This window comes from Falco naumanni, chromosome 2 (genome assembly GCF_017639655.2).
Source record: "Falco naumanni isolate bFalNau1 chromosome 2, bFalNau1.pat, whole genome shotgun sequence".
In the NCBI taxonomy this organism is placed as follows: domain Eukaryota; kingdom Metazoa; phylum Chordata; class Aves; order Falconiformes; family Falconidae; genus Falco; species Falco naumanni.
Genome location: NC_054055.1, coordinates 55,385,754 through 55,400,834, shown reverse-complemented (window position 1 = coordinate 55,400,834; position 15,081 = coordinate 55,385,754). Strand labels below are relative to the sequence as shown.

The window sequence follows — 15,081 nt, the reverse complement described above, 5'->3', positions numbered from 1 at the left end:
CTGGGAAAATATTCCAGGAAATGATCAATGATTGCTAAATTCTTGTTGTTTTTGTAAATCCTTACCTAAGCAGCTACTATTACCCAGTGGAGACAGATGATAGGTAAAGTAGATGAGATGACTGATGGACTCTGAACTGTCTTAGTATAGCAATATAGATGGCCTTACGTTGTTCTCTGGGAACATAGTGTGCTCTGTATTGTTAGGAGCAAAGATTAAGTCAGCATAGTAAAAAAAAACACTAACCAAACAGACAAACAAACAAACAAACAGCAACAACAACAATAAAAAAACACACACAAAAAAAGAGGATGGCAATTCAATGAAACAATGAAATTCAGGTGAGATCAATAGAGAAGAAAGGGTTTTAAATGTCTGCTGTATGAAACAAACTGATCCTCCTGAAAGGACTAGAGGCTTGTTAAAATAAAGGACCTACTTGCTTCAGATAGTGCCTTGAATTATTTAATCTACTTCATATAGAAGGCATGAACACATGCAAAATATCAAGGTACTACTAAGTCTACATATCTGAAACAGATTATCTTCACCATTCTGTCCCGTAAGTTACCTCTGTATTGAAATATTTTGTGTCTTTACCTCACAACTATTTCCAACACTTTCTTTACATGTTCCCTCAGTCTCCATTTACACAGACCAAGAGCACAGGTTTGATCACTGGATAAGACTATCTGTCCTCGGTAACGGCTAGCACACTCACCAGCATGACTTTGATCCACTTTTCCAGGCTTCCAGACAGACCCTAGGAGTCATTTGAAGAAGAGAATATACCACACGCTGTTCTCAACAGGCAGGGTGAATGATGCCTTTTTCTCCTTGTGGTGAAAAGGGTTACCCATCTGACTTCAAAATACCTTAACACTCATCTTCTAATCAGGACCTATCATGTTTTATTTACTAATACAGATGGGATGGTGGTGGTGTTTCTCAGAAATTGTTTAAACCGCTCCTCAAGCAAAGCTCCAAGCTGTCCTGGGGCACCACATATCATAGGTTTATTATCCTTTTCTCTCTTACCTTTGTGATTTCCTTGTGCTTATTTTCACATTTTTATTTTAACTATATGGCTGATCCTACCATGAGCTTCAGGTGGTGACATCAATCTTGGTGTTCATACAAAACCCCACTGTGTTTTCTATGAAGCAACTCATTCAGATGCAGAACCTATGAATTCTTCTGCTGTAATCCTCTCTTCCCACAAGGGTAGATGGTTTTTAATAACAGCTGCATCATGATGCAGTACAAAGACAAGGTATTTCCTGTAAATAATGCATGGTTTCTCAGAAAAGTGCGCAACAAGAAAAGTTATATCTTTATCTCTAGAAGTATAAAGAACAAACTCTTTGGGGAAACAACATATTTTTATTCTTTTCTTATAAATTGCCTAACTCACTGATGTCCACTGGAATGGAGATGAAACAAATCAATGCAGTTGCTGTATTACACTACCAATGTGTACACTTGGTTCTACATTCTAATATGTATGATTCAATGATAAATTGAATCATTAATCTGTTAAATAGACTGCCATTAACTATAAATATATTTTTGCAATCATCATGGGCATATTTGACAGTAGCAAATAAAACTTTATATTTCCAATGAGTTTTTAAGTGCAAAGAATGAGTTAAAATCTGAACCCCCTGACATAATGGAAGTAATTCCTCAGATAGTTACTAAGAACACTCTCATAAGCCACAGGTTGTTCACTCAAGAAATATAGGAATTTATGATTGGAAGATATAAGACAGCTGCATTTAAATTCACACTAAGGGACCTATTACATGACCATTTAATTTTTTTAAATGTTTTTCTAAAGTTTCCAACTATATGCAGTGGCTTCTATGGCCTTCTGTGTCCTAAAGGCTAACAGGGTCTGTGATTGACCCTGTATGATAAATGATTTGAACTGTATCTCATATGATTGCGTGTAGCAAATATTTTAGAGGGTATTGTACACAAAGGAAGTCACAATCCTTTTTTTGTCTGTTTTTGTCAATAGTTATTTAAACTGCATGCAGTTTTTAATTTCAGCAAGGTCTACAACATGCCTATGCAAAATAAAAATTGCAAGCAGATATAACTGAAATTCTGAGATAGAAAATCCTAGTGAATTGCCTTCATTTGACCTTCATTTACACTACTGGAATAATGATTTTCTTTGAGAAATTATGTGGTTGGACTAATTAAGTGCACTTTTAGATCCACAGGGAACTTGGGTTACTTTTGCTTTCAAGGAATCAAACATTATCAGATACGCTTAACATTTCTTTCTTTGTGAAAGCCACGTTATGGAAAAAGAGATTAAAAGAAAAAAAGGAGAAACAGTGTGGAGAACTAGCTAAATGGTATTTCCTCTAGACAATATCAAGTCCAAACTGAAATAACAGGCAATTTAGAGTATAAGGAGCGTTGCTCCTAACATTCAGTTGCATTATTGGTGTAGCTGACCTGCAGGCTACAGTATACAGTCTTTTGCCCTTTAAAATATGTAAGTTGTGTTTAAATAATGATATCTAGTGATTTAAATCGTTTGTGTGCTTGTTCCTGGCAAAAAAACACCTATTAAGTCAACAGAGGAGCAGACCTAAAATGAGCTAGAGATTAATTCCAAAGGAAATAGCTTCAATTTACAAGGCTCAGCAAAGTATATGCAAAATTGCTTTTGTTTTTTTCACTGCAAAACATAAATAGGCATAATGCAGCAAGTTACAGACAGAATTACATTAATTAATCTGTCATATGTTAGTTTACATAAATATCTGGATGTTAAGCATAGAAAACAGATTTTGGAAATGAAAGTAACCAGTGAAAACTGATGGCATGTACATATGTGCCAAATTAGTACAGAGGGTGGTAAACTTACTGTTCTTTGATATGTGTCATAGTCTGAATGTCCCAATTAAAAAAAATAGGTTTGCTTGAATTGTTAAAGGAGGAAAAACCTAATTTTAAATTGTACTGCATGTTTGGGTTTTTTGGTTTGTTTATTTTGTTGGTTTTTTTTTTTTTTTTTCCTCCTGTATGCTGTATTGATTGTCCTATTCAGTATGTAGGGTTAGGACATTTTAGAAACATTAATAATCTGAACTTCTCTCATAAACAGAACTGTGAAAATAAATGTGCACAATGGATAAAATATTTAGAACAGATTTAAATTTAATACCTCCCAAAAAGTTACCAGAAATTACTAAACCTAAAAAAACTCCAAGTACACTTAAACAGACATTGTGTAATTACCATCTCATACCAGATGCATAGAGGGGAATTCTTCCGTATCTTTCCTAGATATATGTCAGTACTACCTACACAATACACAGAGGCACAGGCATATCTTTGGAAGGAATTTGGGTATGTACTGTTTGCGTATGTGCAAGCTTTTTCAGGGACATACCAAATTACTTATACTTCGTCTCCCATATCACTGAAAAGCAATAGTTGTTTTAGGCTTAGAGTGTGTGAGTATGCCGAGTGAATGAAATCTATGAGAATACGAGTGTGAAAAATCAATCTATTTACACATTCTGTGGGGAAAAAGAAATCACCTTCCTTCTCTAGAAGACCTTGCTTTGAGTTTGATTACACTAGTTTTTCTACAATTCCTTTGTGAGCTACCATAATATATTAGAAGGTTGTTATTACAGCAACTTCCTGGTTTTCCTTCTCTGACTCTCCAGCTGAAATGTTTTCATTTTTTCCTGTAGGTCATGTTTTCTAGATCTTGTTGGTTCCTTTTGGACAATTATCAATACTCGCATGCCCTGTCCCGCCCATGCCCATTCCTAAAATCACACTACACTAGACTCAGCATAGTGGAAGGCCAGATGGATAAAAAAACATCTGGATGACTGGACTAATGGGTCACACCCTACCTGGAGGCTGGTAACAAGTGGAGACCTGCAGAGACCCTGCTTTGAGCAGGAGGTTTGCCTACAGTTCCCTTTCAATCTGAATTTGGATGAGTGCTCAAGGTAAGGAATTGGAAGAGAAGGAAAGAAGGTGAAAACTCTTTTAAAAAAAGTTCGTATGCCATTGTGGTTTGTGTTTCCCAACAGAGAAGCTGTTTCTTCATAATACAACAATAAATGTTGGCAAATGTTCATTTTGCAGCCCATAATAACCCTCAAGTCCTTTTCTGCAGAATCTGTTATTTCCCATTTTGCATTTGTATCTTAGTTTGATCCCGCCTAAGTAAAATCCTTTTTTGCTACTGAGTTATATTTTACTTAAGCATATTAAAACAGCAGGTCTTTTTTTTTTTTTTTAATTTTATCTTGTCTTCCGAAGTACTTGCAGACCTAGAGTTTCATAACATATGAAAATTTAATAAAGATGCTCTTGCTTCCACTGTCATCAGTGAAAAATATTGCCGAGATTTGGACAGACTTTTGTGATACCACACAATAAACATCTTTTCACTCTGACAATAAGCCACAGTTAATTCTTTCCCAAAACAGTTTTCCACCAGCTTCATGTTCATGATAAAGTTGTTTAATCTGGACAGTATTTCCCTTGATTGTTTGTAAGACTGTCATGTGATAACTTCTAAACCCCTTCTAAAATAAAGATGTACAACAACACTACACTTGTTTGTCCACAGCATGCATTAAAATGTAATGGATATTTAATTGGAGAGCTCTAGTTTCTGCCCATATCTACATTGTTGCCAATTACAGAGTGGCAAAGTTCAGTATTTCTGGAAATTCATGCTTTCTGGAAGTATTTAATGGAATTCTAAATTGCACAATTATTTGATATGGTAAAGATTAATTGAAAGTGCTGCCTGTTTCTTTGAATTAAAACCAATTTATCAGTACAGAGTGCTGACACTAGTTCATTTAATATTCAGTTTTCACTTGCAACTAACTGTATTTTTCTCTACAAAATACTTCCAATTAAATATATTGTGTGAATCAGTACTGAGATGTGACTCAAAGTATGTGATATTTTTGTTATGATGTGTGCTTTTCTTAGTGGTGAAAAAGTTTTGTTGTGCAGAGTACTAGAAGTAAAGAATACCAATAAATTCTGCTGACACTATGTTGGTACCAGCATCCAAGGATAAACTACCATTTATATTAGAGGTACTCCAAGGAAAGTAAAAATACAAAAGACAGACTTCCTATGAACTCATTTAGCTGCAGAATCTTTGGCTAAAGGCCTGAAACAACTTCCTTCTATTACACTAAAGTCTGAATTATTTTATCATACAATGTGATGTCATATTCTGTCAATGATGAGGTCCTATGTGTCATTTTTCCCAGCTGCATTAATATCCCTGAAGATTCAAAGACATCTCATGTCATAGCACTTGATGTCCATGTGCACCATCAGCTGCAGTGCCAGCTGGCACGCAGAAGCAGCTGGAAGGAAGAACAGGAGTGTGCCTTCAGTCTTTTTCTTATCTACTCATGCAACACTGAAGGTAACATCAGCAGTAACAGCGAAAAGGAGGCTGTAACTCAAAGCAATGTTTTGCTAAAAAAATCCATAAAGAACACACAAAAGATGCTGTAAACCTGGGTGGTGACTCTAAGCAGAGCCATAGATAGTGAGCGAACTGCATCATTACTGATGCAGCTGTACTTCAGAGAGACTTTAGCGAGGCTTTCTTTTTCCACTCAAACTTTGGCACGAGGAAGCCATTTGCTGTTGGATTAAAATGAAGGGCAGAAGGGACAGAGCCTGACTATTCCCTGGCCTGCTCCATGTGACTTTGGTAGGGATCTAAGGGCATCATGCCTATGGCCCAGCCCTACGCTCTCAGATGAAGATGCTACAATAAGTTGAGGCTCATTGGCCAGCAATGTTGCTAGCACATTTTCCCAGAGCTCCAGCTCTGCTGGAGCCATCTGCAGCTTCCCAGAGTTGTGTCCTACCCTATTTTGCTAGACTTTCAAATGCTGCACAGGCTGGGAAAGGATACTGGCAGGTAAGGGAAAATTCCTTACCTTCCTGCCTAGGCATATCCAAATGAGAATTTCATGCTTTCAGAAAGGCTTTCTGGGGAAAACTGCCATCATAGAAAGAACAGGATGAAAATTTTACACTTTGCAATTGTTGGCAACTTGCCTTGCCTGGTAACGCAGGATCTCCCAGACTTTGCATGGGGACTCATCGTTGTGGTAATGAAAAAATGTGAGAAGCCGCATCCTAAACACAGGCATTTTTAAGAAGAATGCTGGGAGTTCTGTTAGTAAAAATACCAAAATAAATGGCTTATTTTGGGAGACTGTTAAAAAATATCAGAGCAGAACAATTTAATTTTGCTCCTTGTTTTCAGTCTGTTTCTCTTTAAGAGCTGGCAAGCACAGAACTACAATTTTTTTTTTTATTCAAAGAACACAGACACTTCTATGTTTGCTTCCTCCTAACTAAAAATGATCCCACAAGAAAGGAAAAAGATGCTCCTTTTGCTTCATTTCCAACGAATGGCTTGCTTACGCTTTGCTAGAAAGAGGTCAATGCCTGCCCCAGGGAGCCCAGTCTCACAGTGCACGAAACATGAATCTGAACAAGGTGGATAACAAGGGCAAAGGTACCTGAAAGAATGTACTTTTCTGCTGCTCATGGGATGCATTTTGCAGCTCAGCATTCACACATCACAGGGTGCTGACACCTATAGGAATTCAGTTAATGATGTGGGTTTTTTAAAATCCTCTTACTGGTAAAGACAATGATATACTCAATAAAAACAGAAAAATTACTATTAAAAGTCTGTTCTCAATGTAAAGTAAATAAGAAATAAAAATAATAAAAAATAAAAATAAAAATAAATAAAAATAAAAATAAAAAGTTATATATATATATCTGCTTTGTACTGTTCAGTTTCCCTGTTAACAAGAAAATGGAGAATGCTGTCATTTCATCTTTGTTAGGTCTCTACTGATTAGCTGCAACAGCTATAAGCATTTGATAGTGCAACTTGGAGATAATAAAAAAATTTAAATTTTTCCGCAAACCTGTTTCAGAAGGTGAGGACATGAAAAAGCACACCAATGAATTTTCCCTAGTTTTTTGAGGGACACAGTGAAAATCCTTATCTTCTTATTATCCTTCCATCCCAGTCCTTGTTCTATTTCTGGCACATCAGTAAGTGGAAAACCTCCAAAATCTTGTCAAGATCTGAAACTACATCCATCCACCCAGTGGTCAGGCGCTTCTGTGCATTCCTTCCACAGGACTCTCATTCACCTGTAAGGTTCATGGGCAAGATGCAGCTCTTGTGGGTGGTCTGCTGCCTTCCTGCCCCATAGGACAGGGCAAGCTAGTTCCGTAGCAGGAGAACACTAAAGCTGTGGCACTATATAGCACCACAGAGTATTTTTGGTAATTGTTTTCAAATTCAGGCTTGAATTTTCGGAGCCAGCTGGTGAAATACAGTTGTGTCCTGACAACATTTAAAGACAAAGCAGTAGAAAGTCCACCCCATACCTCAGTATTCTGACTAAAAGACCCAATTGAGTCACATCAGATACAGGCAATGCAGCTGATGCAAAAGCAAGGTTTGATTTAAGCTTAAATACTGATTGCATCCAGTCCTGGGGTCCCCAGTACAAGAAAAGCACAGAACTTATAGAATGGGTCCAGAGGAGGGCCACAAAAATGACCAGAGGGCTGGAACACCTCTCTTATAAAGAAAGGCTGAAAGGGTTGGGGTTGTTCAGCCTGGAAAAAAGAAGGCTCCAGGGAGACCTTATTGGACCTTTAATACTTCAAGGTGGCTTATAAGAAAGATGGAGGAAGACTTTTTACCTGGACCTGTAATGACAATACAAGTGCAAACGGTTTTAGACTGAAAGTGGGTAGATTTACATTGGACATAAGGATGAATTTTTTTACCATAAGGGTGGTGAGGCACTGGAAGAGGTTGCCCAGAGAAGCTGTGGATGCCCCATCCCAGGAAATGTTGAAGGCCAGGTTGGATGGGGCTTTGAGCAGCCTGGTCTAGTGGAAGATGTCCCTGCCCATGGCAGGGGAGTTGGACTGGATGATCCTTAAAGGTTCCTTCCAACCCAAACTGTTTGACTCTATGATTCTGTGGTTCTATAAATATTGTGTCATAGACATGCTCGATGAATGCAGTAAGAAATAAGCATTTGTTTAATAGAATAGAATAGACTATTTAATTTAGAAGGGACCTACAATGTTCATCTAGTCCAACTGCCAACAATATTTTCCTGGATTTCAATGTCAGTTACATGTGGGAAAAAGAGCATATAACCCAGACTCTGTTTCCAGTAGCTGTTGGATAAAATGCTAATATTGCAATGGGAGAAGGGAAATTTTCCTGCTGTAGCTTATTGTCCTTACTGCCAATCCCTCATCTCTCTATCTGCTCCTCTGGGCCATTTCCCTCTGTGCATTCATATACAGCTTAAGCAGACAAGTGCTAAAAACCTTTGAGGGCATGTCATTTTGGCTCCCACAGGTAGAAGAGGGAACAGCCTCCTAGACTCCCATTCAGTACTCATGTCCTCAGTTTAGTATACAGAGGGTACGTTACTAATGCTTTTAAGAGCTTGCTATCGCCCACCTTTTAAAGAGAAGCCCCAAACCAGCTGAAGAGGTGAAATCTTTTGGATGTAAACGCATAGGTGACTTAAGTTCTACTGCCTTTATGAGGAAACACATCCCTCTCCTCGTTGTTCTTGCTGCTGTCATTTGCAGTTCATCTTGCAGCAACCTAGCTGCTGAAAGTCTGCTAGAAAAGGTGTAATTCCCCCATTCCTTTTATTAGGAACCCTGGTGACTAAAATGGGCCTAAGAGGAGCCAGATGTAAAAGGCCTGATATTTAGAACAATCCCCAGCTCACTTGCAGCTGAATAAAGATTACACATTTAAGTATGAGCCATGAGCATAACCCAGGATGGACAATAAAAGAAGGAAGCATCCTTAGATGGCACAATAGGTAAGTGGTATGAACCACCCTGTAGCTCCATCTCATTTTTTTCTATTATCAATGGCTTATCAGTGTAGACTGAGGTTACTAACGTTAGATGACTGAAGGTGAGTGAGGTGAATCTCTTACCAACGTCACAGAACCAATCTTTGTGGATCTCACCCTGACTGTTTAGTGCTTTAACCATCCAATTAAATTGGATTTGGCTAGTACAAACCTCTTTGGTTTTAAGACCATTGCTTGCAAAATCTGAATTATTATTAATTTTGTTTTAAGACATGCTTAACATGGCATGCAAACAAAACAGATGCAAATACAGAAGTGTAGCAGTATCCTGTTATCCCTCCAGAAGTTCCCTACCACTGGGCTTATACTACATTCACCCATATCATTTTAAGCTCACAGGACCGAAACTATTTTGAAACAACATCTGATAAGGATCTAAGAAAGAATAGTGAAGTGAAGAGTTTTCAGGTGATGGTTAATGTGGCAAGACTGAAAAAGCTAATAGGTGTTATAATTGAATAGGAAAAAAAGTGTATCTACTGATATTTATAGGAAAATCCTGTGAGATTTCTATATACATCTCAAAATGAGAGAAGGTTACGTAGCAAAGTAAACCTTTAAAGTGAAGGACATTGGATTATTGGCAATGAGATATCAGGTTAAACTGGCTTAATACCTTGGAAAAGATTCCTCACTTGTGGAAAGGTGGGAAGGGCAGAACAATGGATATAGTGTAAGTTTCACCCCGGTTGCATTTCAAAAACAGACGTAACCTTCTTGTAGGCTGATGCAGCAGAAAGCTGCCAGGTGGGTAGTCTCCAGTGCTGCTAATGCTTGGGATGCTGCAGAACTGAGGTTTGATACCTGCTCCCAATTACACAAGCATAAGCACAGAATAATTGCAGAAAAGTTCACAGCTGCTGTTAATTTAGCTGAATCAGGCTATATTTACTGAGACCTAGGGCAGGGTTATTATACTGCTAGTTTGCCTACTCCACTAGAATATTCAGCTTTTTTTCATGTCTCAAAATTGTAGAACATTTTAAAGATAACAGAGAACTCTGTGAGTGAGCACTGTCTAAGGAATCAATACTTGCTCCCACAAAATAAGTCATAAAACCTTCCAAAAAGGCTGATTCCTCAGAGGAAGTGTTTGCCTCTTTCAAATAATTTGTCATTTCTCTTTTGATTTCTTTGGATTTCACTCCCAGGATATCCCTTCCACAATAGCAGAACCTTTGAAGGAACTGTTAGGTCTGATTGTATAAAACGATTAATTAAATCTGGGATCATTAAACCTGGATATTGTAAGACCGTATATATATTTTGGAAGCTTAGATTTTCCTTCAGTGCCATAGTGTTTTTGCTCCAGAAAATTGTTCACGATGTGAAGAGCTTTACCTCAATGTTTTGGGAAAGCCTGGTTAAATATTTTTAAATAACAAATGAACCTTTGGAATAACTGGTATCCCTGAAACTTGTATTTAACAGTGAAATGGCATCTGAAAAAGCCACGAAAGAGCTTTAACCTGTCTACCCAAGTTATTTAAAAATTATAGATATTTTACTCAGTCAAGATGAATTTACCTTTTTTTTTTAACCTTTCATCCTTTACTTTTGGGTCATCTGCTGAAAATTGTTTATTTTAAACTAAGCCTCGAAGTGCTAACTCAAGATTCAGATCAATTACTTTTAATTTCAAATCCAATACAAAGCTTCTTTCAGCACTGTGAGACAAAATTGAGATTTGCTTTCCCTAACATGAAGGCAAAACAAACTTTTTTCTTCTCTTCTAGGAAACAAAGTAAAAATCTGTGGCTATAGACCAGGCATAGAGCTGAAGGGGGTGGGCAACGTTGAAGGATGGCTGAGAGGAATCAGGAAGATTCCAAGAGGTTCTTGGCCAGGCTGGGAAGCTGCTGTGAAGACTGAGGATATTCACGGCAGGGAAAGAGGGTACTGGTCCCTGAGGACACCAACCCTCCCCTGGGACCTCTTCCCATAGCCCAGGGGCTCCTTTAAGCTCAGCCTGGGCCCCTGATCCTTCCAGTCCACCAAGACACCCATCAAGACAACTTGTGTATTGCTGTTGGCAGCAGCAGCAAAATTGGAACAGACATGACAAAGGGAAACAGAGTTCAGCTCTTTAGGCATGGGCATCTCATACCTGAAGCTTCTGGCAAAAGCAAAAGGGGCAGCTTTGGGGCAAGATTCCTGCTATTGACTGCACTTATGCCTTGGTATCAGCTAAATGAATGTAACTTGGGGAAAGTCAACATTTCCAAAAAGTTGTTGTTTCCAATGTTCATATTTGAAATAGAGGTTTGCAGCAGGAAAGAGTGGACCCAGAACTTCTAAAAAAATGTATGTTGAACAGCTTATTTTTAGTGGTGACTCATTTATTTGATGGTAGAACACTTTTTTTTTTTTTTTTTTTTCCTGAGGGCACTTCCCTAAAAGTACCCTGTGTACCCTGTAAACAGTGCTTTATTAATCAGCCTCTTGCTGGGGTTGGAGGTGGATGAGAGTGGGCAATGCAGGGAGGGTGAAAATATTGCCTTCTTTAATGCAAACAGTAAGATTTCTGAAAGCACAAAAAACAAATACCAACCCAATCAATACTAGGAAAATGAACCAAGAAATCATGCCCTAAGTCAACAAAGGGAGTTAACTCTTCACAACCTCAAAGTGAAACCACTCATAGTATTCTAATTGAGCATTGTATTCTGGAGCAGTTAATTCACAAAGAAAATGTGCTACTGAAAGTAGGTATGTTATATTGCAAGTAATGCTCTTTGCCCAATTGGTTTACACAATAAAGTCTTCAAGATGGGCTGATAAAATCAACATTTTATAAATGTACCACTTTGTAGGAAACTCAGTCCTAGGTGTTATTTCCTTAACATGGGCCTGGCTATTTACATTTACTGACCAGTGAGGACAGTGCTAAAAGGTTAGAGAATGCAATCACTTGCCAGTCACTGCTGGCATCTCCTCTGAAGGTTCCCTCCAGCTCCTTCCTGACTGCAGCTCTGAAAGACTCCTCTGTTACAGAATATGTTGCTGCATTACTCATGGTCTTCTATCAATATGGGCTGTGTTTCCTCTAATTTATAACTTCTGCCCGCTTCAAAATTAACTAAAGTAATCATACTAAACATTTCCTTGGGTCTTCAGGCACATTCTACAACATTTTGATATTTGCTTTTCTTCCTCACATATTGACGTCACTTCCATCATTTTAATACTTGCTCTGGCACTGCAGTATTCACCACACAAATTCACTCTTGTGACACTTTCATGCTATTGCTCTGGTCTTTGCCTTATTCTCTAGCACTTGCCAAACCTTGTATGACCCCATGGATTGATCTGCTTGCCTGTCTGTTTTTAATGCTCCCAAAAGCTATATATAAGTATAATATTCTCAGGAATCTCAACACATGTTACCTGCTTCATTGTACTTGACTATTTTGATCTGATTCATTCCACCTATTTGTGGCACCTAACATAGATCCCTCAAGCGGGATTGTAGTCACCCCAACTCCATTTATATTTAATGAGAGGTAGTAAAGACCTTACCAGAGCAAATTAGGATACTGTAAAAAAAATAAAAATGTTTCAGGCAACAGTACATTTTGTTTTGTTTCTCCATCACCTATCTAAGAACCTAACATGACTGCAATCCTAAATGAAATCCCTATAGTAAAGTGGTATGAATGTACTAGTTACTGCTTGAGTTCAATTTTCTTCTGATTTATCTTCATATGATGAGGAAAGACTCTTATGTTCTCAGACCTAAGCTACATATCCATGAGGAAGGACTATGATGCTTTGCTTCAGGATTGTCTTTGCAGATGTCATCCCATATGCCAAAAAAGTACTGGAAGTGTATAATCTTGTTTAAGCCATCTCAAGGAGGTTTCTGTAATCTATCCTGATAAATGCATCAGTACATAAATAATAAGAATACAGTATAATATGCATAATAGTATATTCACATACATATTCCTTGTTCCTACTTTACTTGCATTAGTATTAGCATTTATATCCTTATTTGTCTTAGCAATAACAATTAAAAACCTGCTATAAAAACGTGGGATTTTCATATTGTTACATAATGGGAAAAGAATAAGCATCTATCATGGATTTATGTTATATTTTTGTACTGCAAAAAGCAGAAGCTGATTCAACTTAAAGTAAAACATTTTCAAGTACATTAATGCCAGATATGAAAGTCACAACAGTTTATACAATATTCCTAGTGGAGATTTTGATGAAACTATATCTTCTTGAAGAAATAGTGCGGGAAGAATTTACCTGAATATATATTTCCTGAAGCAATCTCACCACATTACTATGTTTTGATGATGTGTGAATACATTCAGACACTTGAGTCTGAAATGTATTTAATAATGTGTAATGCCTTTGTTTTTCGAAACAACAAGGCTGGACAAATAGTAGAGGAAAATGAGTTCCCTGGTTCATAGCCACAGAAAAACTTATTTTGTATAATCTACACAAACCTAGGAATAAATGCATGTATATGCACAGGGATAGTCTTTGGTTCATTTCCTTTTTTTAATTCCATTTATGAATTTATATTTTATTTTGCTAAAAGCAAGATAGCTACCATAAACTGCCAGTTTTAATGCAAAGTGTCATTGGACATCTGCTTTGTTTCATTGCCTGACTGCCGGTGTGCATTGAAGCCTATCCCTCTTATCCGAAGCACTGATTTATATTCAGGAAGTATAGGAACCATCTTAGGCTGTTAAGACTTAGGAACTTAGCTCTTCCTTTCTTTTCTAAATAGATCTGTTTGGCAAGTTACAAGCAGCCTAGAAATATCTTGTTAGTAGAAAACAGTTGGCAAATTTGAGTTCAAATCCCCAGCCAGAATGTTATTAATGCTGTTCAGTGAGAATGGCAAAGACTCACAAAGAAATGATCAGGCCAGCAAAGTGTGGAGTCTCTTCAGTTCCCTTTGAATGCAGTGGAAAATCAAGTTACTCAGCAGATCACTAGAAATATTCAATACATAACAGATAAAGCCCAAATGGAGGAATCTGCAATGGTCTGGTGACCCATTTTACTTGTGCTTGTAAAGATTGTTTGTTTCTTGGTACCCCTCAAATGAGCTTCCAAAAAGGCAGAGAACAATCCCAGTTTAATTAGTAAGTCAGCACCACAAAGGAGTAAGCTTTTTAGAAAATGTATAAAATGAGTACCTCTGATCCTTTTGCCAATCTATTAATTCTCCAATTAAAAAAAAAAAAAATAATGCCAGGGTGATACTTCATTAGAGCTTAAAAGCAGCAAAGAAAAAACTGCAAAAGAAAAAAAATATCTTGCCTTGAAAATCAAAGACAAAACATAAAAGTAGTTTTGCAAAATAACATTAATGTTCATGAAATATGCTTAAAGTGGAAATTGCTTTGGGAAGTTGGGAAATGTTCACATAGTGCTGGATGTCACACATGAGATGCAAAGCACAACACGGTTTAAAAAGATGCAATGGGTCAAGAGCAGAGTTAAAGTGAGCACAGTACTAAAAAAGTGTGGAAAAAAACCCACACTAAAAGGCCCTGAAAAAGATGTTTTACTTAGTAACTGCAAGATCTTTTTCCATTTTCTTATTTCTTTTGGTTACCAGCCCCTTCAACCTTTTTCAAAACAAACAACAGAAGAGGCATTTTAATATGAGATTACTCACATTGGACATATTTCAAGACAGGTGTTTTCTGCTTTGTGTATCTTGGGAAGGAGGGTATTTCAGTAGGATTTTAAAACCAAAGAATATAATTTAAAAGCTTTTTTTTTTTTTTTTTTTTTTTTTTTTTTTTTGAGAGGAAACATTGTGAACATATTCCCTTTTGCATTAGTTATAATAACTTGAAATTAATATAATGGACAAGTGATGTTTTTTTGCACATCCAGATTCACTAGGATTCTGTGAAATAACTAAAGGGCAGCTTCTGTATTCCAGCCATTTTTTTTTAGCTGTAGCACCTGGCATGATAATAGATATTCCTCCTACAGCCTCTCTTGCATCTGTGCTTATATTATCACAGCTAAAACAACACTACCATTAGAAAATATTGTTATGCTGAGGAAGTTATTCAGATCCTTCCTGTGTTATGCTATGTAACCA

At 37.3% G+C, this 15,081-nt stretch overlaps 1 protein-coding gene across 1 annotated transcript in view; it reads right to left on the bottom strand.

Moving 5' to 3' along the window:
- The window catches only part of GPC5 (glypican 5), a 704,510-nt gene that overhangs the window by 37,084 nt on the left and 652,345 nt on the right, over window positions 1-15,081 (bottom strand). The window lies entirely within an intron of this gene.